Source organism: Macrobrachium nipponense, chromosome 5 (assembly GCF_015104395.2).
Source record: "Macrobrachium nipponense isolate FS-2020 chromosome 5, ASM1510439v2, whole genome shotgun sequence".
NCBI classification, from domain to species: Eukaryota; Metazoa; Arthropoda; class Malacostraca; order Decapoda; family Palaemonidae; genus Macrobrachium; species Macrobrachium nipponense.
The window spans coordinates 53,015,983-53,041,458 of NC_061107.1; the positions used below are offsets into that span (position 1 = coordinate 53,015,983).

Here is a 25,476-nt window from a genome sequence, read left to right on the forward strand (position 1 = left end):
TTATTTTTTTCATAAAGAATACATAATTAAAATGGGTATAATTTATTGTTATAAATAATTTGTTGATAGTAAAAATATCAATTCTGCGACATCAAAAACAAAAAACTATATATTTCACTAATAAAGAACCATTTCGTTGTTTTCATCCTCAACCATTATTATTTCGTTCAGTAACCTTCGCAGCGAACGAATGGTTAAATATTCGAGTTTGTTAGGTTTATTCGGAATTTCATCTCGTCTTTGGTTTAGTTTTACAAGAGTACTACCATCTCATGTTAAATTAGTAGAGATATACGATACTTTGAATAATTTGTAAGGTTTTAATAAGTTTGTTACGAAATTTCTGTCTTGATAAAAATATTTTGTAAAGGTAGTCAAACAATTGTATTTTAATCGTAACAAAAACAGTTTTCCGTTAGCTATAACATTGTTAAGAACTGAAAGTTGCGTAGTTCACCCGAGTAATCGCCATTTTCCGAGAGGGTTTAGTGAGAGGAACACAACACCAACCCTGCCAGAATGTTTGCCGTCAAAAATACAGTTAGTGCTCTTGCACGCGCTGGTTCTATGATGGTAGTACCCAAAAGGACGAGCATAATTTCCGGGCCACCTCAGGTCAAGGTCTCTAAAATCGTAAGTATAAGGAAAATCACGGTTTGGTCTTGGTCACTTTACCGGAGTGCAGTCAGCTGATAGGCTAGGAGCTAGGTACTACTAGCCTAGTAGGTACCTAGCTAAGCTAGTTGTGCAATTACATTAGGTACTCTCCTTTCGAAGTAGGGGGAAACACCAGCGACTACCAACCCTTATCACGATGGACAGGTCTTATTCACTCAATATTTGAATGTTGAAACAAGACTACAATTACAACTCCAAGCATAGGGTAAAAAACCGCAGGGTACAGAGTGGACCATGTACGATCAGCGTGAACAATCCCCATAAAAGTACATTACAACACGTCCTGACATTGGAGATGGGCATCAGTCGCGACTTGTTGTTGGTGAGAAACGTAGCTAAATACCTCTACTCTCCTTTTTAAGTAAGTATTTTCTCCAAAGTTAGAAATTAAGGCCAAATTTAAAGCATTAAACAGAGGGTAGTGAAAAGGGTGGGAGCGGCTACAGTTTAGTTGCCCCCTGGTTTCGTCTGTAGGGGAATTGGCGGACTAATACAAACAAGATGGCGGCCGTTTGTTTTGGCGCTAGTTTTGAAAACCTGTGTAGTGTTAGAAAACCCAAAAACTTAAAGAAAACGGTAATGGGGGACCCTATTGGGAACTGGGGTTTTTGGGTGGGGGGAGAACACACGAGTTTTGGTTAAAAGTAAATGAAAACGGTAAGGGGACCTAGGGTAAAATATCACAGCAGGCCACCTACAATCAACGCTAACCACCCTCCGAAAAAGTACATTATAGGGTAAAATATCACAGAGGCCAAGCAGGCCACCTATCAACGTAGCCACCCTCCAAAAAAGTACATTAAACACGTCCTGACACGGAGATGGGCATCAGTCGCGACTTCTTGTTGGTGAAAAACGGAGCTAAAGACCTCTACTCTCCTTTCGAAGTAAGTATTTTCTCCAAAGTTAGAAATTAAGGCCAAATTTTAAGATTTAAACAGAGGGTACTGAAAAGGGTGGCTACGGCAGTGGAAATCTCACCAAAACGCTTTAGAAATTTTTACTTACAACTAAAAATGTTTCGAAGATTGACGCTATCTTGATGTTTACGGAGTCGCTTGTGTCAACAAACTTCCCATTTCATGTGCTAAATCTGCACACCACTTGCTACCCATAGACGCTGGGGACACTTTCATCACAACAATCGTAAACCACCTCTTACCAGCACTTATTCGTACTTATTCAAGGGGACTACGGCATTCTTTGCGGCATTTTGCGCTCTTCAATTGTTTATCAGTGTTGTCAATTGGTATGTGTTTGCTCTCCAAACTAGGTATAAGACTTACACAAAACCGGGGAAATAAGTGAAATTAGCGTATCTATTTGTAGCATATATACATATTAGGGTAGAATATCACAGCAGGCCAAGCAGGCCACCTATAATCAACGCTAGCCACCCTCCGAAAAAGTACATTATAACGCGTCCTGACACCCGAGATGGGCATCAGTCGCGACTTGTTGTTGGTGAGAAACGGAGCTAAAGACCTCTACTCTCCTTTCGAAGTAAGTATTTTTTCTCCATAGTTAGAAATTAAGGCCAAATTTTAAGATTTAAACAGAGGGTACTGAAAATGGCGCCCACGGCAGTGGAAATCTCACCAAACGCTTTAGAAATTTTTACTTACAACTAAAAAATGTTTCGAAGATTGACGCCATCTCGATGTTTACGGAGTCGCTTGTGTCAACAAACTTTCCATTTCCTGTGATAAATCCGCACACCACTTGTACCCACAGACGCTGGAGCACTTTTTATCACAACAATCGAAACACGATTTCTCATCAACAACAAGCCGAAACACGATTTCTCACCAACAACAAGCAGGAGTAAACAGCTGTTTGGTAGAAGATGACGAGAAGCGTGCTCTTAGCTAATTTTAAATAAGTAGTAAAACATCAATATTTTACATATTTATGATGATTAATTTGAAAATATTCGTTATTGAAAAAGTAACTCGACTGACTCAAATTTAAGTAATTATTTTTCTGAATTAGAACGTTCTTTTAAGTTCTGTATTATGACGTCACGACATCTTGACTTTCGTACCTATTGTAAATAATTGCTATACTCAACTGTCATTGCAGAACAGTTTACCAGTTATTCATGCAGATTGTTATCAGCTATACACATGTAATTGTTATAATCGTAAGCGCATATATATCTTTATTATTTACTTTTTGGATATATGAAGATGATTTACTGCTGGATTATCGCCGTAGTTGGGTGGCGCAATATCGTTTTTCGGTCCATGGGCCTCTTTGTCTTGTTTTTCGCACCATAAGAAATTATGGGGCCGAATTTGCAATGACCAGAAAAGTCTTGTTAAAAAAGGAAAGTTAGCATTGAGGGGTTGGCATATGTTTTGGACTGAGGAAAAATACAAATTTATTCAATAGCTAGCTTGTAAAAAATACTTGGTTATAACTTGATTGACAACTAAGCAGCATGTCTACTATGGGTTTTCAGAGACAGTGCAAGCACGTTTTTTGGGAAATACCTATTTCTGTAACGAACACTCGTAACAGAACGAGATTTTGCTATAGTGCATTACACCCAGTGCCGTAATTTATAAGGGTATCGTGAATCACTAATCGTAAAGAATAACGACACTTGTCCTTGTACCAAGAGACAAAAACTCCATTATGCAGAAATGGATACGACACGTAGAAAGCTCCACCTACCCTCTTCCCCCCCCCCCCCCCCCTTACCCCCCCTCCACCATCCCTAATTCTTTCTTCGTTCTCCCCTTCCTTTCCTTATCCCTATTCTTCTTCTCTTCTCTTCTTCTCTCTCTCGCTTCTCTCTCTTCTCTCTCTCTCCTCTCTCTCTCTCCTCTCTCTCTCTCTCTGTTGCCATTCGTTTATGTGTTGACCCTCCAAACTGGGTATAAAGACTACACAAAACAAAAAGTTGTGGAAATTGGTGAAATTTAGGCTATGTATTGGAAGTATATATACATAAATATTAAGCAATTTTATCATTATTGCATTACTATGACAACTAGAATTCATGGAAACAGTTTATAATAATGGAACGGCGTATGTGTGAAGCCTCCACTAATGTGGCAACGATGATTTTGCCATTCTTAGCATGCAAACATTAAACAAGGTTACATTTATTTCTGGCATACGATTATTAAAGAAATTCAAAATACTAATAAAGACTGAAATCAATGAAAAGTGCTAGCAAAAACAAAAAGCAAAAAAAAAAAAAAAAAAAACGTAGTCGTTCCTCTGCACTTTTCCGTATTCGTTCCTCTATGGTTTTCGGCAGCCGATGTACAAAAACGTTAGAAACATTTGATTTTATCTACTTTAGAAATATCTGTAATTTTTCGGGGTAATTTGGTTGCAAAAAAGGGATAATATACATGAATTAAATCAAAATTTTTAAGTAAAGTAAATTTAAACTAAATAACGAGTAAAGTAAACAGTTTAGGGAATAAAACTTTGCAGTTTCGTCGTCTGTCGTCGTCTGCTGTTTGTAATTGTGTTTATGGCGTGCGCGGTTAGAAACCAGAAACAGCAACGGGTTTAAAGTGCAATGTGGAGTGAACTGAGACCAAAATGTGTATAATAACAATCAAATAAGCACTGGAGTTTCAGTTGTGATGGCAGTAAGGATAAAAACCGCCGATTAAACAAGGTAAGAATGAATTCAGTTCAAACCATCCCAACCCCGGGGAATAACAAGTTTCATACTTTCACTAATATAGGCAACAAAAATGTTTGTTTTATTGTGCTGATTACAACTGCAATCTTGAGTAAGATCAATAAACGTTACATATATACGCTAACATTGTTCAAATGAGTGCTGGGAAGGCTGGGGAAAGATGGTGGCCGTCACTGATGAGAACCGTCCATGCAAAACGTAGCCGCCATATTGGATTTCAAAACTGCCTTGAAAACATATTTTACGAAGAGCTCACATGCTTATTTTAGTTCGTATGGGACTTTCATATATCACAATATGTTGACGAAACTTCAGTCTTTTAAATGGTATGCTTAGAGTTGCAATTGTATTCATGTTTCACCAATTAAATATCGAGTGAATAAGACCCGTCCACCGTGATGAGGGTTGGCCTGTCGTGATATTCTACCCTAGAGCAATTTTATCATTACTGCATTACTATGACAACTAGAATTCATCGAAACAGTTTGTAAATGCATCGGCGTATGTGTGACGCTCCACTAGATTGGCAACGATGAGCCATTTTTCCTCACGTCGTCTGCTCGTAAGTATACATCCGAAACATTTGTAATTTTTGGGGGTTAATTTGGTTGCAAAAAATGGATAATGGACATGAATTAAATAAACATTTTGAAGTAGAGTTAAACTAAATATTGAGTAAAGTAAACGATTAAGGGAATAAAGCTTTGCATCTCATAATCAGTGTTGTCGTCTGCTGCTCGTAACTGTTTAGGAGTGAGTGCTTAGGAAACACGAACAGCAATGTGGTTCGAGTGCACTGTGGAGTGAATTTAAGACCAAAATGTGTATAATTACAATCAAATAAGCACTGTGGAGTTTCAGTTGTGATGGCAGTAAGGATAAAACCACTGATTACAAGGAAGGTAAGAATGAATTCAGTTCCAACCATAACCCCGGGGGGAATAACAAGTTTCATACTTTCACTAATATAGGCAACAAAATGTTGTTTTATTGTGCTGATTACAACTGCAATCTTGAGTAAGATCAATAAACGTTACATACATACGCTAACATTGTTCAAATGAGTGCTGGGAAGACTGGGGAAAGATGGTGGCCGTCACTGATGAGAAACCGTCCATGCAAAACGTAGCCGCCATATTGGATTTCAAAACTGCCTTGAAAAAACATATTTTACGAAGAGCTCACATGCTTAGTTTAAGTTTTTTAACGCCTACTAGTTAATCGGTTCATGAGATGTGTGGCTTAGGTTACTAAACTGTCCCCCTACTCAACATCCGTAGACCGAACATATGGGCTATTAGCCTAATAGAATGTTCATGCATGAAATGTGGTACCTGGCCAACTGAACTGATCGTAACCAAACAAACCAACCTAACCAAACTTAGGCCGCTTGCCCTTACCTGGCTGGGGGGCTTCGCCCCCTTGGACCCCCCAGTATAATATGGTAACAGTGATTGTGACCTAACCAAAGGAACCAACCTAACCAGACTTAGGGCGCGTGCCCTTACCTGGGTGGGGGGGCGAAGCCCCAGTATGGTATGAACAAAGTGATTGTAACCTAACCAAACGAACCACCCTAACCTATGGCAAGTTCTGTAAGCAAGCATTGTAATGCTACCATTTTAGCGATCCTTTCATTAACATGCGCCGTTACTTGTACGTCTGGACATGACAGGCACCGGTAACTTCTTACGGATATGTAAACACACTTAATATTTGCTAGAATACATGGATTAAAGTCGCGTCTGAGTTAATAGTTCGAACACGTGGACTGCTAACGCACATGAATGTTCGGATACGGTGAGCAGCCCTGACTTCCGCTTGCCAATAAAAACACTGACCTGCTATATATTACCTACTTGGTTTCAACCTTAACAAATGAACATATCTTATAGATAGATACATCGATTATATAACTGACCTTGATATTGGCAGGCGTCAAATCCGTGCTCAGCCCGAGGCTGGTTTTCGGCAGCCAGATGTACGAAAACGTTAGAAACATTTGATTGTATCTACTTTGGAAATATCTGTAATTTTTTGGGGTAATTTGGTTGCAAAAAAGGGATAATATACATGAATTACATTAAAAATTTTGTTCATGCAACTTACCTGACAGATATATATATAGCTGTATTTTCTGAAGTCCGACAGAATTTCAAAACTCGCGGCACACGCAGTGGGCGGCCAGGTGGTAGTACCCATTCCCGCCGCTGGGAGGCGGATATCAGGAACCATTCCCATTTTCTATTCATATTTTTTCTGTCGCTGGTGCTGTAAACAACTGTTTGCAGTACCTCCGCCTAGGATTTTTGGATTTACTCGTATTTAAGTACAGTGGTCCCCTGTATTCGCGGGGGATGCGTACTAGACCCCCCCCCCCCCCCCCCCCCCCCCCCCCCCCCCCCCCCCCCCCCCCCCCCCCCCCCCCCACCCCCCCCCCCCCCCCCACCCCCCCCCCCCTCCCCCCCCCCCCCCCCCCCCCCCCCCCCCCCCCCCCCCCCCCCCCCCCCCCCCCCCCCCCCCCCCCATGAATAGTTAGAACCCGCGAATGTTTGGAACCCCTATAAAGATGCTAAAAATAGCCTATTTTGTAAGTTAAAACTCAAGAAAAACACACTGAAAATTTTCCTACGTGGTTTTTTTAATAGTTTTATCACAAAAAGTGCATTTTATGATGAAATTCATCAAAAAAACCAGGAATTTGTGGATATTTATCATGGAAAAATACCGCGAATGCGAGAATTTTCCGCGAATAATGCAGGGAAACGTTCCCGAGAGAAATCCGCGAATGTGAGAGTCCGCGAATCTGGAGAACACGAATACGGGGGGTCCACTGTATCTGGATTGTCTTGTGGTTATTGATTCTGGATTGTTGGATTGGCATATGCAATAGTGGACTTTTTTTTATTTTGGATTGGCTTTTCTGTAAACGTGATGTCTGGATCAAGTGCAGTGAGTTTCAGAGTGTGTGAAGAATGATTGTAAGGTGAGGCTACCTAAATCATCGGTAGATCCCCACACAGTATGTATGGGGTGTAGGGGCCATGTATGATTGTTGGATGATCGGTGCAATGAATGTGAAGGATTGACCGATGATGGATGGAAGGTGTATGATTCCTATCGGAGTAAATTGGAACACGATAGGATCAGGAGGTCTTCCTCCAGGAGCGGTTCTACTAAAGGTAAGGGAACTAATATTTCACCTGCTTTAACACCTGTAGAATTTGTATCTCCTAAACCTGTGATGTTGCCTTCGGGCCCTGATTCTGTGTCTGGAGAAGGTAATGCCCTTTCTCTGATTTTGGAGTCGTTGCGTACTCTTGAGTCAAAAGTGTTGGCCTTAGAAACTGGCTCTGTGAAAGTGTGTGATCGTGCCCCTAGTGTTGTGGAGGGGGCATCAGATCGGCCCCATAATGCCTCTAGGCCTAGACCGCTATCGGACTCCCAGGACTCAGGGAGTGGATATGTCGAAAGCCGCAAGAGGGTTACGGGGGCTCCCCACCGATCTGGCGTCCCTTCGGCAGGCCATGTTGCAAGTTCCCAGGCTGCCAAGGAGCGCGCACGGGCGCGTATCCTTAAGGACTGTTTTTCGTCCTCCGAGGCGTCCTCCCCCTGCAAGGGGTGGAGCGCTCGGAGAGACTCCCGTCCTCTGAAAAGGACTTTTCGTAGTGAGGACACTTCACGTCCTATATCTCCAGTTTTTTTGCGCTCTTCTCCGGATGTGTATGACGCCTTTCCGCCTCAGAAGAGAGGTAGGATGTCATCCGGTGATGATGCTGAGATGCGCTACGGTCGCGCTTTGGAGAAGCAGGTAGCTGTACCTGTGAGAAGGAAGGAGGCGTCCCCTCTCCCCTCGTCTTCTCGCAGGCTCAGTCCTGCTCCTTCTGTTGGTTCTTCGCCTACGAAGAACATCCTTTTGTCCCTTCAGGACCAGTTATCTTCTCTGATGGCTCAGAGGACTCGCCCAGCAGCAGTCGAGCCTAAGCGGAGGAAGGACGTCAGGCTGCTTGTCAAGAGGACGAAGCAGTCTCCTTCTCCCTCTCCGCGTTCGTCTCTTTCTCCGATTGCGTCTCCTTCGGTTAATCGCCGATCTCGTTTGCCTGCTAAGAAAGTTGGTCGTCAGGACGCTTTCGTTCCCTCTCAACGTCATGGGCAGGCTGCTCGCCGAAACGCTCGAGAGGACGCCGAGCAGGAAGAGGACGCTCAGCAGGACGCTCGTAGTGACGTGTCTCCTTATAAGGAGTTCGTTAGCATTCGGAAAAATGCTTTAGCTTCGAATTCTGTTCGCTTGTGTAAGAAGCGTAAGGACGCTTCGGTTGGAAGTAAGGCAGTCTCGGTCGTCTCTTAGGACGCTCAGCGCCGTCAAGATGCTCTGCCTCCTTCATGCAGTAAGGATCGTCGGAAGGACGTTAGCTTAGATGAGGCTTCTGCTTTTAAGCAGCAGGGGTCTTTGATCAAGGCCATACCTGCTGGACGTACGCCCTCTCCGGAGGGGCGGTCTCCTATTCCTCTTAAAGAAGAAGGAGAGTTGAGTAGTCCGGCGAACTCAGTTGAAGAGGAACCTTCTTCTGTTTCGTCCATCTCGGACTACAAGGTTCTTGTGCGGCTGTTGCGCTCGTCTTTCGGGGACAAGTTTCAGCCTGCAGCTCCCAGGTCTCCTCCCTTGCAGTTTTCGTCTTCCAAGTCGTGTAAGACCCCGAAGTTCGTGGAAATGAAGACTTCGCTGTCCACCAAGAGGGCCTTCAAGAAACTCCAGGACTGGATGGATCGAAGGAAGGATCAGGGCAAGTCAACATTCGCCCTTCCTCCCTCTAGACTCAGTGGAAAAGGGGGCGTTTGGTACGAGACCAAGGGAGACGTAGGTGTGAAGATCCCTTCGTCAGCTCAAGGGGACTTCTCTAGTTTAGTAGATTCCCAGAGGAGGTCCCTTTTATCCACAGCCAAGGTGTCTTGGACTCCTACGGAAACCGATCATCACTTAAAAGGACTGCTACGGACTCTCGAAGTCTTCAACTTTTTGGACTGGTGCTTGGGAGTTCTAGATCTGCAATCTAGAAGCCCGGACTCGCTCAGTTTGGGGGAGCTGTCCAGCGTGCTATCATGCATGGACAAGGCCGTCAGGGATGGTTCTGAAGAGCTTGTTTCTCACTTTGGAACTGCATTCCTTAAGAAGAGAGCTCTGCTGTGTAACTTCACAGCTAGATCAGTTACACCCGCTCAGAAAGCGGAACTGCTCTTTTCACCTCTTACGAACCATCTCTTCCCCCAGACTTTGGTCAAGGACCTGGCAAGTAGCTTGCAGGAAAAAGCTACGCAGGACCTCTTAGCTCAGTCCTCGAGACGTCCAGCAGTTCCTTCCACGTCATCATTTGTTCGACCTCCTAAGAAGGTTAAACCCTTTCGTGGGGCTCCTCCCTCGAGAGCAGCTCCTCGAGGGAGAGGGCTTGCAAGAGGAAGAGCTTCCTTCAAGCCCAAGCCATCGAAATGAAGATTATGTCCTTCAGACACCAGTCGGAGCCAGACTTAAGTTTTTTGCGGGAGCATGGAGAGAGAGAGATACGGACCCTTGGTCCCTCAAGATCGTGGAGCAGGGTTACAAGATCCCCTTTTTGGATCCTCCTCCTCTTTCCACGACTCCCAGAGACCTTTCTCAGTCATATCAGGGAGAGAAGAAACGGATTTTGTTCGATCTATTAGATCAAATGATCGAAAAAAGAGCGGTGGAGCAGGTCGTGGACCTGGGGTCTCCAGGATTTTCCTGGTACCGAAGCAGTCGTCGGGTTGGCGTCCAGTCCTAGACATAAGCAGGCTCAATCTTTTTGTAGAAAAGATCAAATTCAAGATGGAGACGCCTCAGTCTGTTCTAGGAGCCTTGAGACCGGGCGACTGGATGGTGTCCTTAGACCTGCAGGACGCGTACTTTCACGTTCCAATCCACCCTCTTTCAAGAAAATACCTAAGATTTGTTTTAGGCAACAAAGTATGGCAGTTCAAAGCCCTTTGTTTCGGCTTGAGCACGGCTCCGATGGTTTTTACCGTCATCATGAAGAATGTGGCGAGGTGGCTACACTTCAGGGATAAGAGTTTCCCTATACCTCGACGATTGGCTTGTCGGAGCGTCGTCGAAGGAGAAATGTCTGAAGGACCTTCAGTTAACATTAGCCTTAGCGAAGTCCCTGGGACTTCTTGTCAACCTCGAAAAGTCACATCTGACCCCGACACAGTCCATCGTGTATCTGGGGATTCAGATGGATTCAGTGGCTTTTCGGGCGTTTCCGTCCCATTAACGTCAGCGGCTAGGCTTAGAGAAAATTTCAGCCTTCTTAGGGAAAGAGACTTGCTCGGCGAGGGAATGGATGAGTCTGCTGGACACCATTTCCTCGCTGGAAAGGTTTGTTTCCTTGGGAAGACTGCACCTCAGGCCTCTCCAGTTTTTCCTTGTGGATGAATGGAAGGCCAAGGACGATCTCAATGCGATCTTGAAGATCTCAGAGTCGGTGAAAAGCCATCTAAGATGGTGGCTCGATCCTCAGAAGTTACAGGAGGGCTTATCCCTAAATCTTCTGAGCCCCGACCTAGTGTTGTTTTCAGACGCTTCCATTTCGGGCTGGGGAGCAACATTAGGAGGGGAAGAAGTATCAGGCTCCTGGAGAGGGGAACAGGCAGTCTGGCACATCAATGTCAAGGAACTGGCAGCAATCTTCCTGTCGCTGCAGTTCTTCGAAGAGAAATTGACAAACAAAATTATACAAGTCAATTCGGACAACACCACAGCCCTCGCATATTTGAAGAATCAGGGAGGAACACACTCCCGGACGCTGTTTCACCTAGCAAAGGAGATTCTGCTGTGGGCAAAGGTGAGAAAGATCACGATCCTGACGAGATTCATTGCAGGAGTGCAGAACGTCAGGGCGGACCTTCTCAGTCGACAGGACCAAATTCTGCCGACAGAGTGGATCTTGCATCAAGACGTGTGTCAGGAGCTTTGGAGGTTGTGGGGACGTCCTCTGGTCGACCTGTTCGCGACGTCGAGGACGAAGAGGCTTCCTCTGTATTGCTCCCCGGTCCTAGATCCAGGAGCAATCGCGGTGGATGCATTGCTCTGGAGTTGGACGGGCCTAGACCTTTATGCCTTCCCACCATTCAAGATCATGGGGGAAGTCATGAGGAAGTTTGCGGCGTCAGAAGGGACAAGGTTGACCCTGATCGCCCCGATGTGGCCAGCGAGAGAATGGTTCACAGAGGTCATGTCTTTCCTTGTAGACTTTCCAAGGACGTTGCCCTGGAGGAAAGATCTACTCAAACAGCCTCACTTCGAAAGGTATCACCAAAACCTCTCCGCTCTGGGTCTGACTGCGTTCAGACTATCGAAAAGTTGGCCAGAGCGAGAGGTTTTTCGAAAACAGCTGCGAAAGCAATCGCAAATGCAAGAAGAGCCTCTACAAGAGCTGTCTACCAATCGAAGTGGGCTTCCTTCAGGGCATGGTGTAGAAAGGAGGGAGTTTCCTCTTCCACGACCTTTGTGAGCCAGATAGCCGATTTTCTACTTTTCTTAAGAAACGTGCAGAAATTGGCAGTCCCGACCATCAAGGGATACAAGAGCATGTTGTCAGCAGTTTTTAGGCACAGAGGCCTGGACACCTCTGACAACAGGGATCTTCACGACCTCTTGAAATCGTTCGAGACTACGAAGATTCCTCAGGCGAGGCCGCCTTCATGGAACCTTGACGTGGTTCTTAGACTATTTATATCAAGTCCGTTTGAACCGCTTCACTCAGCGTCTCTTCGGAACTTAAAGAAGGCTCTTTTCCTAACTTCTCTGGCGACGGCGAAGAGAGTTAGCAAAATCCAAGCTTTTAGTAGCCTAGTGGGCTTCAAAGGAGACAACGCTGTCTGCTCTTTGAGTCCAACTTTCTTGGCTAAAAACGAGAACCCGTCTAACCCTTGGCCAAAAAGCTTCGAGATTAAGGGTATGTCGAGTCTGGTGGGCCAAGAACCAGAGAGAGTCCTGTGCCCTGTCAGGGCTCTCAAGTTCTATGTTCATAGAACGAAGGAGGTACGAGGTCCCTCAGGTAATCTCTGGTGCTCTGTGAAGAGACCGGAATTACCTTTGTCAAAGAATGCTGTGGCTTTCTTTCTTAGGGACGTCATTAAAGAGGCTCATTCATCTTGCCAGAAGACTGATTTGAGCCTCTTGCGAGTGAAAGCTCACGAGGTCAGAGCTGTCGCTACCTCTCTTGCCTTCCAAAAGAATATGTCAATCAAGGACATCCTTGATGGCACCTTTTGGAGGAGCAATTCTGTATTTGCCTCACATTACTTAAGAGATGTGAGAACGATTTACGAGGACTGTAGTTCTCTTGGACCATACGTTTCTGCAGACACAGTCTTGGGGGCTGGAGGTAGCTCTTTCCCTATCCCTTAGTTAGGAGTTAGGTTAGTTTTAATATGTTTTGTGTTTCTGGTTGTTGGTGAGATCTTGTGTGAAGATCTCCCATTCTTTAGATTAACTTTCAGGGGATTTTTGGTCTAGTTGGTCAGGTGGTGGTCAGTTGCTTCATAGCCCTCTTATGTATGGTTCGATGGTCTTGTCACGTTGAGGTCACGCCCCCGTTGACAGAGCATCCAGAGCGCATCAGCACTACAGGTCTCCACCTGGCAGGCAACTCTGATTGAGCAGAAGCAGGCTTAAGTGACAGTAATCACAGAGTCTACTTTGCTAACAGGTGAGGAACCAAGATGTACATCATCTACTTAATTTAGTTTCCTACAAATCCTATTCTGTCTTCTCACCATCCGAAGGTGGGATTCAGCTATTTATATCTGTCAGGTAAGTTGCATGAACAAAATGTTATTGTTATAATACAATTAAGTTTGTTCATACTTACCTGGCAGATATATATAATTAAAGTGCCCACCCTCCTCCCCTCAGGAGACAGTGGCATTGATAAAATATGAATAGAAAATGGGAATGGTTCCTGATATCTGCCTCCCGCCTCCCAGCGGCAGGAATGGGTACTACCACCTGGCCGCCCACTGCGTGTGCTGCGAGTTTTGAAATTCTGTCGGACTTCAGAAAATGCAGCTATATATATATATCTGCCAGGTAAGTATGAACAAATTAATTGTATTATAACAATAACATTTTAAATAACAGAGTAAATTTGAACTAAATAACGAGTAAAGTAAACAATTTAGGGAATAAAACTTTGCAGTTTCGTCGTCTGCTGTTCGTAACTGTGTTTGTGGCGCGCGCGCTTAGGAACCAGGAACAGCAACTTGTTTAAAGTGCAATGTGGAGTGAATTGAGACCAAAATGTGTATAATAACAATCAAATAAGCACTGTAGAGTTTCAGTTGTGATGGCAGTAAGGATAAAAACCACCGATTACAAGGTAAGAATGAATTCAGTTTAAACCATGGGAATAAAAAGTTTCATACTTTCAGTAATATAGGCAACAAAATGTAGTTTTGTACATGAAAACTTACCCAGCAGATATATACTTAGCTATAGACTTGGTCGTCCATAGCTAAGTATATATCTGCCAGGTAAGTATGTACAAAACTTTATTGTATCTTAACAATATCATTTTTATTGTGCTGATTACAACTGCAATCTTGAGTAAGAATCAATAAACGTTACATACATACGCTAGCGTTGTTCAAATGATTGCTGGGAAGGCTGGGAAAGATGATTGTCGTCACTGATCAGAACCTGTACATCCCACAGTAGCCGTCATATTGGATTTCAAAACTGCCTTGAAAACATATTTTACGAAGAGCGTCACATGCTTATTTTAGTTTGTATGGGGCTTTCATATATCACATTATGTTGACGAAACTTCAATCTTTTGAATGGTATGCTTGGAGTTGTAATTGTATTCTTGTTTCACCATTTAAATATCGAGTGAATAAGACCTGTCCACCGTGATAAGGGTTGGTAGTCGAACTAAAATAAGCATGTGACGCTCTTTGTAAAATATGTTTTCAAGGCAGTTTTGAAATCCAATATGGCAGCTACCGTGTGGATGTACAGGTTCTGATCAGTGACGACAACCATCTTTCCCAGCCTTCCCAGCACTCATTTGAACAATGTTAGCGTATATATGTAACGTTTATTGATCTTACTCAAGATTGCAGTTGTAATTAGCACAATAAAACACTTTGTTGCCTATATTACTGAAAGTATAAAACTTTATTCCCTGGGTCATGGTTTGAACTGAATTTATTTTTACCTTGTAATCGGTGGTTTTTATCCTTACTGCCAATACAACTGAAACTCCACAGTGCTTATTTGATTGTTATTATACACATTTTGGTCTCAATTCACTCCAGATTGCACTTAAACAAGTTGCTGATCCTGGTTCCTAAGCGCGGCGCCACAAACACAGTTACGAACAGCAGACGACGAAACTGCAAAGTTTTATTCTCTAAATTGTTTACTTTACTCGTTATTTAGTTCAACTTTACTTTGTTATTTCCCGGGTAGTTCGCAGATCCAGGGACAGATCCGATAATTCCAGAACCATTACTCCAAATAACAAATGCATAGAATAAAAGTTGTCCAGAATTCCAAGATATACCCGAAAAGTCACTTATCCGACCAATTTACACCAAAATACCATCCGCCAGTATATCCCGTGATACGTAAATTTTTCTAAGTACCCACTTGATGTGAAGGCTGACACGGCGGTCGTAGCTCCCGTAGTTCTTGAGTTGGCCGCGGACAGGCGCTGTACGTTGGCCCACCCCCAACGCGGGAAATTTTAAATCAAACCAATCCTGTATCAGGTTGACCCAGGTCATTCCCAAGGGACATGGATTAACTTCCTCCCAACCAATAGAAACGTGTCCCATGAATATGAATCAGACAATCATACCTGCAGTCACAAAATTTGCCCTTTCTGTTCTACACCGCCGTCATGGATAGAACGCATTCAGTATTATTTCCCAAAAGTGTTACAGCAGATGAGTTCGATCAATATACGCATTTTTATATTGGTATTCTGATCGAGTTTTTACGAAACACTGACGAATTTATGAAGTGGTTGTACAGGGAAGGGTTACTTGGGGACTATTCGGGGTTGTGTACAACATGCAACACAGCTAACCGACGGTTCATGAAACATGGGACCAGCGAGGCCACGGGCCAAGCGATATAAATGTGGCGATGTACAAACAGCAAGTGCGGTAAGAAGGTATCAGTTCGGCACGGATCCTTTTTTGGAGTCGCGTTTGTCCCTAGAAACAATTATTATATTAATATTTTGTTTCACAAAGAAAATCCCACAGTGTGTTGTCACGGATTTGGTTATGCCTCTAGCACCTAACACCATGGTGGATTGGTATAATTTTTGTAGGAATGTATGTTGCCAAATCCTGTGTGCTGATAATAAGAAAATTGGTGGTCCTGGTCATATTGTTGAGATAGACGAATCTAAATTTGGGAAACGGAAGTACAACCGTGGCCGAAAGGTAGACGGATCTTGGGTGTTCGGTGGCATTGACCGACAGACACGTGAGACCTTTATCAAGGTGGTTCCTGACCGTTCTGCCGAAACTCTGATCCTGGTGTTGCTTGATAACGTACTTCTAGAAACCACAATCGTATCTGATTGCTGGAAGTCGTACAGCAAAGTCTGGGATAATTATTTTGCGCATAATGTCGTGAACCACAGCGTTAAGTTCGTTAGCCCGGACGACCCGAATGTACACACGAACACTATAGAATCGCAGTGGCGTGTTCTTAAACCTAGCGCGCTACCGAGACATGGTACGCAGAAAGAACTTTACGAAAGCTATTTTTCTACGTACTGTATCCAGAAGCAGTATCTACAAGATGTTCAGTGTCCATTTCGGGCATTCCTGAAATTGATAAAACGTGTGTATCCGCTCAAAAGCCACCCGACATCCCCCATCTCAAATTGGATTTCCCGGCCCGAAACAATAAGACCAGGTCCTTCTACCAGCGAGCCACGTGGTCCCTCACCCGTTCCAAAGAGGCCGAGACTGATGCCTTCATCTACCCCTTCATGGTCGTCGGACAGCAGCGACTTTGAAATGTGAATAAGGTAAGAAGTTGTATATTAATTTTTGTTAGCCTTAAAACTAGTGTTTCGGTTATTTCCAAGCCAGTACCGAAGCACGTGTTCAAACAGTAAGGCCGTGGCGAACGAGGAAGGTGTTTGATGTTACAGTTATGGGGGATTTATAGCCTAGGCTAGTCATGTTTTTTTGTATGTACTGTGGCTGATTCACTGTAACCCCTGCGGCTAGCACGTGCAGCACAACATTACCTCTTGCCAGAACATGTCAAGCTTGCCAAGAATCTTTAAATATGCGGATAAGGCGCGAAGCGCTGTTCCGCTGCGGCCTTACTGTAACCTCTGTGGCTAGCGCGCGCAGCGCAACATTACCTCTTGCCAGAACATGTCGGGCTTGCCAAGAATCTTTAAAAATGCGGATAAGGCGCGAAGTACCGTTCCGCCACGGCCTTACTGTGGGGTCTAAGCATCTAATTTAATGTCGGTTAGTGGTAGCCTAGGCTAGGCGTTCTACATGTAGGCTAGTCTTTTAAAAGTTCGGCAATGTAAGGGGTCCTAGGCTAGCCTAGCCTACGTCAAACTTGAAAGGCAGAGTAAGGGGTCAGAGCCTATGTCGGTTAGTGGTAGCCTAGGCTAGACGTTTTACATGTAGGCTAGTCGTTCAAAAGTTCTGCAATGTAAGAGGTCCTAGGCTAACCTAGCCTACGTCAACATTGAATGCAGAGTAAGGGGTCAAACTTTTGTATTAAGGGTCAAAGGTCTGGGTCTCAAAACCGGGAATTTAGAGTTATGTGCGCCGTGAAAGTCCTACGCCGCTTCCCCCCACCCAAAAGCCCCGGTTTCCCACTTGGTCCTCCCATTACCGTTTGATGTTTTTCAGGCTTTATTTTTACTGGGTTAATTACAAAAAAGGGCCAAAAACTTTATTCTCAGCTATTTTTTCCCGCGAAAATCGTTCGTCCCCGGATCTGTAGTGGCTCCCCTGCGATGCAGCTTTTCAGTCCCTGAAATTTTACCTTTGGGCATTTTGCCCATATTTTTGCGTTGAAAGATGTGTTGATGTTCTGCGTCCTTCCTTTGATGCAATTTAGCAACAATTCATCGGAAGTGAGGCTGTTGTATATATCTTTTATGTGCCTTTTCACGTCTTCAGGTACAATTATTTTCACTTTCATTAGACTGTTGGATCTGGGATTGTGGCTCTATACCTTTAGCTATGTCTTTCTTATAAAAAACACCAACTGGTTTCCCCTTCTGGGCATAAGAAGTGGTCCGGGTTTTCATCCGTGCTGGTGACGTGATGGAAAGTTGCCAGAATGTCGTTCCTGAGTCTATTTATTTTGTTCTTTTTATATTTGCTTGCTCTTATGGCAGCCCTCATGTACCTAACTAGTGACAAATTGTGGGGTCACTTAGTTTACCCCTTCCACCTAAGTACATATGAAATCTAAGTTTCCCAGTCTTCGTTACACACTTATTCACATATCTTTCTCTAAGGTTTCGAAGCTTCTTATCAAGTCTTTGAAAAGTGGTTTATACATTCTTCTTTGACGACTGGGTGATCTTTGCCATGTGGTCCATTCTCGTCATACATTTGTACAACAGAATTGTAGGCGCTTGAATCCCCATCCCCCACAAACACAGTAAATCTCATCTTTCTCTCCAGAGACCGGCCCCATATTATTTTTGTTACCTCAGCTTCCATTTGACCTGGTTTTTCATAAAAGGTTTTTGTACATTTTCCACTGTTCCTGTGAGCTTGTACTTCATCATATTCCTCTTTGGGCAATTTTTTTCCTATTAGGGTACTGTCACAATAGTTGCAGTAGTTCGAAAGGGATTTGGCATCAAGAATGAGCCTGTGTTGGCTTCAGCAACAATGCCAGCTCCAATGAGGGAGGAATGACCAGGGATCATCCACGTGCCATCAAAAATTCCACATCAAGAATTCCATCTTTGTCTGGCAAAATTCCTGATTTCTTATAGTAACTATAAATACATTTATCAACTTTTTCCCTATCTTTCTTGTATTTACTTTTACCAAGTGATTGAATATAAGTTTTGTCTTTCATAAGTATTTTGCGCCATAGCATCTAATCCTTAAATACCACACAAATTATTTACACCAGTTTGACCAGTTCCATCAAGCATTGAATTATATACAATTGCAGAATTATTTCTAGTAGCCACAGATTTTTCAGAATTGGGTATTTTGTCTGACTTTTTTTTGAAAACATAATAATGTCACAACTGTCATATTTTATCTCTGTCACAATCAAAATTCCTTCTGTTCAAAACTATTTCCCCTTTACCTTTGCAATCCTTTTCCTTACACTTTCCAATGACAGATACCATGTCACACGAAACAGATTCACGAATCATTGTGATTGGGTCACTTTTAGCAGACAACTTTTCTTTTATTTGCTGTTGTTGTTCTTTCACCTCCTCCTCTGATATTTCACTAAGCAATAACTTTGTCATTTTAAATGGAAGACTTTTTAGAAACATTCTTCATTCACATCATTAGGGACATCCACAAACTTTTGCATATCACTTATCTCCTCACTTTCTTCTTCTTCTTCTTCGTCTGATAAGTAAAGCTTGAAATCATCATCATCATATCTCCAGTCAGGCTCACCATTATCATCATCAACGTCACCATCAGTGGTTATGGGAACACTGACGGGGGAGAGGCAGACGATGTGGATGGCTGGCTTCCAGCTAGGCCTGGGAGCATGATGAACGCACGTGGTTCATCTTGGTGTTCTTTCTTGTTATCTTCGTTCTTCTTTCTAAGTCTCTCTTTCAACCTTTCACTAGCTAATGTACGCTTTCTTGACTGCTTTTTCCTTGGCATTTTGATGAATAAACAAGAAAAAACGCACTTAGATATAAGTAGTACCTGACAACTCTGGCTCAGAAGTGAATGATGTGGTTACGTCAAAGGTATGTGGATTACTGATGTGTTTGTGCAGCTATGCAGAGCTGCTGCTGCCTCTCTGTTCAGAAATCGTAGGATGGGAAAAATGTCGTACAACAAATATGATTACCTGCGTTGCTATCTTAAAAGAACTCTGGACCAGGCTGCCGCAGACTTTGTTAGTACAGGCTGTACAAAGAGAGAGTTGTCTAAGAATACTATCTCTTTTTGGATACGGGAAGCCATCAGACAGGCATACTTGACAATTGATGATTCCATCACCACATCTGTGCAGGCTAGAGCACATGACGTTAGGGGTTTTGGTCCCTCTCTGGCTTTCAAAAAGAACTAGGCTGTACATGGAGTGCTGAGTGCTGGTAATTGGTTACACCAGTCCACGTTCACCTCCTTCTATCTTAAGGATGTTGCCCACAGATCTAAGGACACGTTTTCTCTGGGTCCTGTGGTGGCTGCCCAACAGATTGTGTAACTCATAGTTGCCCTTAAGGGCACCTTTGTATCTTACCTAAGATGATTGTGTGGATGAGAGAATGAGTGAGTTGGCTGGTCTCCTTTGTCTTGTACCTTTCCTTCTTCCTTCGGCTGGCTTAAGGAATTGACATGTCATTTGCTGGACTGGTCTGATACAGGTGAGTGAGGTAGTCATACTGGTAGTGTGGTCTTGCAATATACAATATCTTATATCTTACCCACTATTTAGTAGCATAGGCTCTGCTCTTGGGCAAGGAGTCGGGGAGTACTACAAACCCTAGGGTCTTGGTTTGTTATTAGACAAAGTTTCTATTTAGCTCCCTATACAATGGTTATCCCATATATCATTGTACGTCACTCAGGTTCTGAGTGGTTAGATATTAGTGTATTTAGCTTCTCAACGGGCTTCAGTCCCTCTCCAAGAACTATTTCTTTGGAGAGCTGGACTGGCGGGTAGGCCCCCAGCCGGTCTAGGATGTCTTATACCTCCCTCCAAGTATGAGTATCCTATTGTTAAGACAGAGGGTTTGTTCGCGTATGAACAAATGACAAATTTTTTATGACAATTTGTATTTTTCATAGCTACAAACCTGAGGTCTTAACGTTATACTGCCCATCTCTAGCCGCCCTCTATTTGTCAAGTCATCCTGAGTAGGGAAAGACTCGCGTAGATAAGCGGTGTTTGACCACTCTTCACCCGATCTACGCATGCGTTGCCATATATCACAAGATTCCTTGCTTTCATCTGCTTTTTAACCGGATCCAGCTAGGCGCTAGAAATTATCCTATTGTTAAGAACTCAGGTTTGTAGCTATAAAAAATACAAATTGTCTTAGAAAATTTGTCATTTTAGATTCTTTGAGGAATATTTTCAGACACTGAATTAGAACAGGGCCAAACCTGCTATGGATTTCCATTGTGCAGCGAATGGACCTATGGTCATAGTTCACATGATTTGACAAATTTAGAAAATTAGAGGCCACACAAGTAAAAATGTGCCAAAGTTTCTAAGCCGCAGTCATGTTTTCTGTACATCATATAATCTGGTCCTAGTTGTTTTGGCCAAGCCCTACGGCCTAAGCAATGTAAGACGTTATGTTTTATGGTTTAGCATCCGTGTGTGTTTGGCAGTACACACTGCAACCACAGCCCCATGTTCTATGATGAGCCAGCAAGCAGACCACATGATTGCCATGTGATTGAGAGAGAGAAATTCTGTGACACGTGACACGAATTTCATATGGATAACTTTATTATTAATATTGCTATGATCCATGTATATTATAACCACTGTATGCATTGTTATGTCAGCTCTCAAATCATGTTCTATAATCTTCAATTTAATATTCTGTATCAAACTGTATGTATGTTTTTGTCTGTGAACAAACACAGATGCCTGAACTTAATCCCTTCTCTGTCAGAAATCATGAACTAGTTTGCGGCTCGCACCAGCCAATGAGCTGTGAATATTCTGTCAATAAATCAGTTCAAAATCAGTACGCATCTCACTCAGCACCTCAGTCTTTATATCTCTCTCCTTCACAGTGGGACAGGCAGTCTCCGGTTATTGGTGGGTTGCTGGTAAGTGAAAGCTACCGTTAACCGAAACTCGGCTATTTATGGTGCTTATAGCGCCGATAACTGGTTATGGCTCCTCTGTTAGTTATGTTATGGCACCATAACTCTATTATCGGCACCTTATGTCTAGTGTCATAAAATTGACAGTTATTTATGGCGCTAGACAAGCACCATAAAAACGGGTTGCCATTAACCGAGTCCACTGATAACTGGGGACTGCCTTGCCCAGCAGCAGTCTTGATTATCGGCAATCCGGTTTTTTGGTGCTCATCCAGCAATGACGATAACTAAATTTTCGGTACTGATATGCGACACTCCCCTGCTTATCAGTCCTGATCTTCAGGTAATGGCTCTGATCCCCAGTTAATAATGGCACCAATCCCGGCTATCAGCGCTGATAACCAGGGATCGGTGCTGTTATTGCCGATTTTCGGTTAAGAGCGCTTGTCGGTTATCATCACGCTGTTGGGAATGGAACCCCTGTTTTTAATGTTCACTTTTAGTAATTTCTTTTGTAGGGCTCCTTTCCATGCTATAAACCTTTTTCTTCTCTGTCTACTGTAATGACTAAATCATCAGCAAACATCAGTTCCCACAGTTTGTTCATTGTTCCTTAATTCTGATGTCAGTGTGTTTTTAGTGACGAGGAACAAGAATGGACTTAGAGTTGATCCCTGATGGAGACCAACCTCCACAGGTAGTGCCTTTCTCCCCATATTTTCTCTGTACAGTGTTTCTTCCCCCCTCCATTCCTCATCTTCACTAACCGTACCACTTTTCTGGTACTCCTCTCTTTCTCAAACACCAATAGACTACTCTTCTTGGTACCCTGTCATATGCCTTTTCGTAAATGTAGTCCTGTTTCCTTCTAGATACTTCTCTTGGACTTGTCTTACTATAAAAATAGCATCTACAATGCTCTTTCCTTTCATAAACCCAAACTGCTACTCAAGTATAACTAGCAACTCTCAACTTTCCTTCTACTGTTCTTTCAAGTATCTTGAATTCTTGTTCTAAAAGCTTTATTCCTCTGTAGTTTCCACGGTTTAACACTTCTCAGTTTTGTTTATACATTATAACATTATAATCATCCAACTATTGTTCCAGTCCCTTGGCATTTCCTCTATATCCCAGATGTTTCCAATATTGTGTGCACCCACTCTTAGTACCATTCTCTCCTGTCTCCTCCCTATGCAATCGCTACCACTCTTTATCTTTACTCCACTCTTTTTTTTGGTAGTTAACTGTCTATTCTTCTTCCCACCCTCTTCTGGCTATACTCTTTCCGTTCACAGCTGTTTGTATGATATTTTTATTTTGCGTGGAACCAGTGGTTATTCAGCAACAGGACTAACAGTTTTACATGACTTCCAAGCTACGTCGAGAGTGAAATACACATCTAACACCTCAATGGAATGCCCGAGAATCTAACTCGCAGTTTACCAAGGCAAATGGGAGATTTTCTGTGATTAAGTGTCGTAAACGGGGTTTTTCTCCACTCGGAACCTCTATTTAGCCCATAGCAGATTTCTTAACCTTCCTCATAGATGAGAAACATTTGTCTGTTTCTGCCATTAGAGGCTACAGGGCGGCCCTGAGTTTAGTGTTACGCCTTAGAGGTATCGACATCATCTCGTCCTGCGTACTTTCCTTGCTAGTTAAGAGGTTTGAGCTCAAGCCTCCAACGTTGGACGTTTCCTTGGTTCTGAGAAGCTTCACTAAGGTTCCATATGAGCCTTTGTGTCGCTCATCTGACAGGAACTTGACGCTCAAGATGGTTTTCCTCCTGGCTTTGGCATCTTTGAAGAGTGGGAGGGCTGCATGATCTGAGCTATGATATGAAGCACACCAGGGGTTGGGGGTCAGTGTCCTTCGAATTTGTCCTGGAATTTGTGGCCAAGACCCAGAATCCCTCTGTGCATGATGATAGGTTCACCTCCTTTTCCATTCCAGCACTGAATGACTTTGTGGGTGGTGATGCTCAAGAGCTTTTGTTGTGTCCTGTCTGGGCCCTGCGTTGCTATCTTAAAAGGACACTGCACCTTAGGCCAGGCTGCTGCAAACTTTCTTAGCACAGGATGTACAAAGAAAGAGGTGTTGAAGAATACTATCTCTTTGGATACGGGAAGCCATCAGACAGGCATACTTGACTCTTGATGATTCTGCCGCCATGTCTGTGCAGGCTAGAAAAAAGTTAAGTATATCTTAGTTTTGCCAGACCACTGAACTGATTAACAGCTCTCCTAGGGCTGGCCCGAAGGATTATATATTTTTACATAGCTAGGAACCAATTAGTTACCTAGCAATGGGACCTACAACTTATTGTGGGATCCGAACCACATTATATCAAGAAATTAATTTCTATCACCAGAAATAAGTTCCTCTGGTTCCACGTTGGCCGAGCTGAGAATCGAACTTCGGACCACCGGACTGGTAGCCAAGCTAGAAATCCACTTGGCCAACGAGATACTTGTGTGCAGGGTAGAGCGCATGATAAGGGCATTGGTCCCTCTCTGGCTTTCAAAAAGATCTTGGCTGTACAGTGTGGTGGGCGCTGGTACTTGGTTATGCCAGTCCACGTTCACCTCTTTCTATTTTGAGGATGTTGCCCACAGATCTATGGACACATTTTCCCTGGGTCCTGTGGTGGCTACCCAACAGAACCTAAGATGACTGTATGGGTGAGAGAATGAGTGAGTTGGCTGGTCTCCTTTCTCTTATACCTTTCCTTCCTCCTTCAGGCGGGTTAAGGAACACACACGTCATTCACTGGACTGGTCTGATACAGGTGAGTAAGGTAGTCATACTGATAGTTTGGTTGCTTGGTATGCAAATAACTAACCCTCTGTTCGGTAGCATTCGTTCTGCTCCTTGGCAAGGGGGAGTTGGGAGTGGTAACAAACCTTGGTGTGTGGGTTAGTTATTGGACAGTCAAAGTTTCTCTTTGGTTCCCTATGCAATGATTCTCTCATATATCATTGTACGTCGCTCAGTGTCTGGGTGGTTAGATATCGATGTATCTAGCTTCTCACGGGCTTCAGTACCTCTCCGGAAGTTATTTCTTCTGGAGCTGGACTGGTGGGTAGGCCCCTAGCCGGTTTACAATGTCTTGTACCTTCCTCCAAGTATAAGTCTATCCTATTGTTAAGACTGAAGGTTTGTTCGCGTATGAACAAATGACAAATTTTCTAAGACAATTTGTATTTTTCATAGATACAAACCACCTCTAGTCGCCCCTCTGTCTGCTAAAATATCCTGAGTTGGGAAAGTCTGACGGACGCGATGGCGTGGGTGCGTGGGCCTTGACCACTCTTCACTCTATATACGTGCACATTGCCAGATCTCGCAAGATTCCTTGCTTTCATCTGCGAATTAACCAGATCCAGCTAGGCGATAGAAATGATCCTATTGTTAAGACCGAAGGTATTTTTGCATATAACAATTTGCAATCCATAGTTATTTTCTTGCATTCCTTCCTAACCAAAACAATTTGTCGTCTACTTTCGTATGTTACTAGGCAACTTCCTTTTCTCAAACTCTGTACTCAAGACTACAAGATTCATATCTGCTAATTCCAATAATCTAACACCATCCCGGTTTCTCCTTCCAAAACTACTTCCTCCATGTATTCCTTCAAAATCGTTAGAACTCTCAGCCAGGGGGGCTGATAGTCAGTCCATCTTGCTGTTGGTTTCAAGCCCATATAAATGCAGTGTTGCTGCTGCCTGGTCTAGCCAACTTACTATGAAAACAGTGGCAAAAATTTGTATTCTGTACTTGTATGTGGTTAATAATCATGCAAGACATTGGTTTGTGTGCTATTTAACTTGCATTTGTTAAGTTCAAATTTCAAATATTTGTGGATCATTGTTGTATACTGTCTAATTTATATTATTCATTGCAGGAGAAGGCTCTTCACTTTGCTGCGATTTCGGCTGGAATAGTATCATCCCAGGATGGATCCTTGTACACATTAGTGACTACCGTGGTTCTTAGCTGGAATTTTTAATTATGATTGAATACATGTATTTCATAAAGCTTATTCTGTAAATACATTGACAAGTAACTTAAATATATTGAAAAAGTAATTTAAA

At 43.3% G+C, this 25,476-nt stretch overlaps 1 long non-coding RNA gene across 1 annotated transcript; it reads left to right on the forward strand.

Annotated features, from left to right (window-relative positions):
* The first annotated feature begins 168 nt into the window (after positions 1–168).
* LOC135215302 (uncharacterized) lies at positions 169–25,476 on the forward strand. The gene is made up of 2 exons (XR_010314667.1): positions 169–633; positions 25,287–25,476. It is a non-coding gene; the product is annotated as an uncharacterized LOC135215302 (long non-coding RNA).